Genomic DNA, 5,777 nt, shown 5'->3' on the forward strand with positions numbered 1-5,777 from the left:
TAGAGCAATTAGCTTCATGTACTTGGGTCAATGACGTGGCGTGTCAATTCTGGTGTCCCAAGCATATTCATAATATAAAAATGTATACATTTTTAAAAGCACTTCATTAAGTGACTCAACTTCCCCCTCTTTAATTACTCATGTGAGAATTCATTATAAATAATTAATCTTTAAGGAACTATTGAGCTCAAAAGTCTCAAAATGTCATTCCGGGTAACTGTCCCGGCTTAAAATCTGAATACAAAAATACAAAAATTTTTGTTAAAATATAAATAAAAGTATTTAAAATCTACTGGGCATAATTGTATTGATGTTTTCAATGATTCCTACAAATATAGTGATAATACTAAGCTTATTTACATTTTTATGACAGAACGACTTTTGTCCCCAAATTGTGATTTCGCTAATGTCAGTCCTGGATAACAGACATCAATGACCATTTTGGACCATAATGCATTTTGGTATGTCATGTGACATAATATTGTATCAAAAAGAAGACCCTGAAGGAGCACTAGAACATGTGCAAAGGTCAGGAAGCGTCTATTTCGGTCACTGGTGCACTTTGTAGCAATTTCATGTGTCCTTTTGGATAACACTAATAAAACATTTATAATGATTTTATATTTAAAAAAACGATCTATTTGATCTAAAAGGTTACCTTAAGTGATGATAGCTAAGTTGTAGTTTTCCATAGGTGGTTAAGTTAGTGCCTGATTATAAAGAAAAAATATTGTTTTTTGTCATTCCTGGATAACAACATGTCATTCTTGTATAACAAAAAACCTCTGTTAGCCAGGACATGTCATCCGTTATCCAGAATGACATATGCACAACAATCTAGTTTTTAATTAACATTTGTAAACTTTTAGGCAAAGTTATTATTGTTATATTATTAACATTAACATTATTTACATAATTGTATGGGTTTTTTTGCCATATTTTAGCTGTCATTCATCTTGATTTCATATGATTCAATGAGTCACATGGGTCATTATCAATGAATTTAACTTTTTTAAATCATTAAAAACTTGTCAGTGTCTCTTACTTTGTTTCAAGTTTGAGTGTTGGAAAGGAAAAAATTATACTGAGGATGGTTTTTATGGTAATCCTGAAAAATATTGCAGAATGTCCTTCCGTCTAACAGTATGTCATTCCGGCTAACAATGACACAGGCAATTCATTTAACCCATATTTGTGTGTTAGATTACACAATTCTGTTTTTTGTTGAGTTAATGATAAAACAAGTCTTATTTACTTTATTGGAAAACATTTTTAAACATTTTCCAGCTTTTTTAAAAATTTGGTTCTGAATTTTGAGTTATCAGCAGCCAAAACTGAGCCCATGTCTATATGAAATCCCAAATTGATTATATTAATTGTGATTAAAATGTAGTTTTACGAGCACTAGTTGTTTGTTGAGCTCCAATTATTGATATCAGTACATTTGTATATGCCAACAATGGTAGAAATGTAATTAATTTAAAAATTCATTACGTTACCCAGGCCAGGAATGACATTTTCATGGGGAAAAAGATCTGATTCACCAAAAAAAGTGGTTAATTACATTCTTGAAATGTGTACATGTCATTGCATTACATACACAACACTCTAATAAGTATAGAAAATCCTAAAATTATAATTTTTTTGGCAGTTTTATTTTTTTTCACATCTTAATCCTTATCCGTCATTCACCCACTTACTATAGAGTTACGTTAGGGTTAGGAACTAGTAATTATGCATAATTTATAGATATTACTATAGAACATACATGTAGTAATGTGTAACTTTATCAATTAATGTGTTACCGGTGTTTGTTTGGTTAATTTCAAATATCAACAGTGTTTCTCAGAAATTGCTTCTTTTTTTATCTTATATTTATATTGCACTTTTTTCAGCTTTATTTCGACGAATAAATATGGTTTTAAATAGTTTTAGTTAATGATAACACTCAATGTGATGACATATGGAATGTGAAAAAAAAACCTGAATAGGTTCAGATATTAAGTCAAGTCAAGTTTATTTGTATAGCGCTTTTCACAATACAGATTGTATCAAAGCAGCTTCACAGTATTAAATTAAAATAATACAACAAAGTTTGTTTCAAGAGGAATTTATTGATTGATAAAATTAAATTAATAAAATTAAATTAAATATCCCCAAAATATCCCCAACTGAGCAAGCCAAAGGCAACAGTGGCAAGGAACCGAAAAACTTCATCAAGTGACCTAATGGTGTCCTAAAACTCCATCAGGTGACCTAATGGAGAAAAAAAAACCTTGGGAGAACCCAGGCTCAGTCGGGGGCCAGTTCTCCTCTGGCATTTATGAGCTAGAGGCCGGATTGTAGTTTGAACTGTAGGATTATATGAATGCCTGGCTGAAGAAATGCGACTTTAATCTAGTTTTAAACTGGGAGAGCGAGTCTGAGCAACGAACAGTATCAGGAAGACTATTCCAGAGTTTTGGAGCCAAATGTGAAAATGCTCTCCCTCCTTTGGTGGTTCTGGATATCCTAGGTATGACCAAAAGCCTTGAATTTAGTGATCTTAAAGAGCGCGATGGATTATAGGGCGATAGAAGATCCGTTAAATAGACTGGAGCTAAGCCGTTTAGGGCTTTATAAGTCAGTAGCAATACCTTGTAATTAATACGGAACTTTATAGGTAACCAATGCAGTGATGATAAAATCGGTGTTATATGATCATATTTTATATTACTCAAATATAACAGTCAAATACTACTTACTACATATTAACACTATAGTAACAGATGTTAAATTTCACAACATTTAGCCTATTTATAGACTCAGCATCAGCCATGCTAACCTACACAACTTTTTTTTTAAATACAATAAAATACTAGAATAAAACTACAGCCTAATTTAAAACAGAGGTGTCCAAAAACAAGCTAGAGGGGTGAGGGTAAATTGGATGAACAGCTTTTAGTACAACTGCATTTGATTGAATTGAATTTTAATTCCATTAGAAGGACATTTCATCCCAACCTTGAACCTTGTGCGACTCAAAAAAATCAATTTACAAGCTGCGTGTAAGCCAGTTACAAGAACCAACTGCAGCAGCCTGGCTTAGATGTGCAGGAACACTCATTATCCTTTCCCTTGGTCAAATTAAACAATGTTTCAAAAGGGTAGTCAGAACTGAGATGGTTTTGTAGAATGGTATTTTAGCGAACAAGTAAATACGCTCGTTGATTGCGCTGATAAAGTGGCATGAATATTTAATGAGGTCTTCTTTGCCGAGTAAAATTCATCTGAATATTCAGAGCTAGAAAGGGCAGGAAGGTTGTGAGCTTAATGTGAAATCAATAAACTGACAATCTCTGCCAAAACAACTAGGTATGACCTGAGGAGACTGGGCTTCTAATATTGAGGCTTTTCATCTATAGGCTATAAATAATTCATTAATCAAAGTTAAAAGGAAAAAGAAAAAGAAAAGAAATGTACCAGATTTAAGCTCAGACAAACACACACACAAAAAACCCATGCATACCTTTATGATCTTACACAAAATAGCTAACTATGATAATGCGCCATAATGACACACAATTTTCCAAATGCATGGCATGGTTTCACATGACCTCTTTCCTCTGTAATTTACAGCAGTGATCGCTAAATGGACAGGATGATACCAGGAGGAAACTCTCACAAAGAGCCGGATGGGGGATCAAAGGGGGATGTTTAAGTCAGATGCTACTCCAGTCACAAACACACACACAATTTCTAACTGCATTCCCTAACAGCACATCTCACATGCACCCTCTTCGTACTCCATTAAAGTGCCAGAGAGCCCTTGAAGTTTCACCTGCTGTACACCATTAGCTGTTTCATCTACTTCATACAATGCTCTGGGGCCACGGCCAAACAAATATGCCAGTGCTAACATTGGTTTTCAGAAGTCGGTGAAGATCATGTTTGAACATCCTCTCCTAAGAGAGTAATTTTAGCATTCAGACGCCTAACATGTTTTCAAGAACCAGAGCAAGACCTGATGAAACCTCAGAGAGCTTCAAAACAGACTTGCAAATCCATATTCAGAAATATTTGATAAAAGCACACCAAAAAAGAACACTTTAAATTCTTACAGAATGTTGAAATATAAGAGTTGTGTTTAATAAATGCTAACGTGTAGGCCAATATCTTAACTAGCCTCAAAGTTTTTAAATGCAGTCACGGGCCAACATTGCGCTGATGTTATGCTGCCCTCTATTGGAAAAGTACTTGCAATGATCACTCTTGTGGGCAGGTATTTACATTTCATTTTAGTTTTTAAATCAGTATTTCTAATTATTCATATAGGCTACTCAGAGCTGTGGAAGCATCCGTTTACAGTAGCCTAACTAACACATCCAAGTAATGAGTAGCCTAAGCCATAAACGTCAAATCTCTTGATTACACTGTCCGCAAATGACATTCCATTTGTGCCAAAACTCGAATAGGCTACTCAATGTACCACCATGAATATGAAATATTTGCATTGTTGAGAGGCTGTTTGTACTAGACTGTCAAAAGCGCGCGTGTTCAAAGTTAGTGTGTGTGTGTGTGTGTGTGTGTGTGTGTGTGTGTGTGTTTGTTGAACTGTTTTATTAAATATATTTGTGTAAACGTGTTTATGTAGGCTATAGAAACAGGAAATAAACTGAATTAAAAACAGATAGGCCTACTGTTAAACGGGCCTAACGTCTTGTGAGAGAGGAAAAACATTTGTGAGAGTGTGAGTGTGGATTTACCTCAGATGAAGACATTCAACTCATTCAACAATGTCTGTCTGGGACTGCGATAAGTAGTTTACTCTAATTCATTTTCGGTTTCTTCCTCGCTGCAAAATCGCTCACGTAAGTAAAACAATCGGCCCCATTTTAAACCAAGGGTGACGTTGCCGCAAGCGTGCGCACTTTCAACTGACACAGACACGTGAACTGACGCATTCAATCGTAGACCTATGCGTCTGATTTGATAGGCCTTCATATATTTGTAAGTAACAAAATAGTAGCTAGGTACCGCTTTGTATTGTATTACTCCCACTCCCAGGCCTTTTCTATTTTATGTATTAATGAGGACCAAATTGACATTAGAGACAATCGTTTAATCTGAAGAAGCATAGAAGAAAATGATATCACAAAACATTGCTCTCATTAAGAATGTATTATTAAGAGTTTTAATATTCGTTTCCCTTATTTATAAAAACAAACCTACATCAGAAAAAGATAGGCTACATTCCTCAGAAACTCCTTAAAAGCTCTACATCTAAATGTGAAATGCTAAAATGCATAGGCAAGACGACTATGTCTTACATTAGCTATAGATTAGACAATACATTTTTCTAATTGGAAGAGAAGCTTTAAAGATTGATGAACTGTTTTAATCAATTTGAAGATAAAATATTGATCACTTTTTGTCTTCGATTTGAAGATTAATTAGTCAAATGCATTGTTCTTTTTGAGTCGTGCCTTTCATAGCTTCCCTTTTTCACTTTAAGTGTGAAGGCCTATCAATGATCAGCACAGTAAAACGCATGCAGATGTTTCAGTGATTTAGAGTATTTATCGTTGGCTTGTCTTTTGCATTATCTTTGTTGTTCCACCACTGACCTCGATCTTTTTACTTTTCTCCAGAATCCTTCCTGCACTTTTTTTTATTTAGACTATATCTTCCTCTGAAATCTGAAATCTTAGCACCAGGTGATCTTATCTTATCAAACCTGACAGAGAGATGCATGCAAAATCCGTAATCGAACTAAAATTATTCAGCTCTTTTAAACT

Source organism: Leuciscus leuciscus (assembly GCF_965113295.1).
Source record: "Leuciscus leuciscus genome assembly, chromosome: 3".
NCBI classification, from domain to species: Eukaryota; Metazoa; Chordata; class Actinopteri; order Cypriniformes; family Leuciscidae; genus Leuciscus; species Leuciscus leuciscus.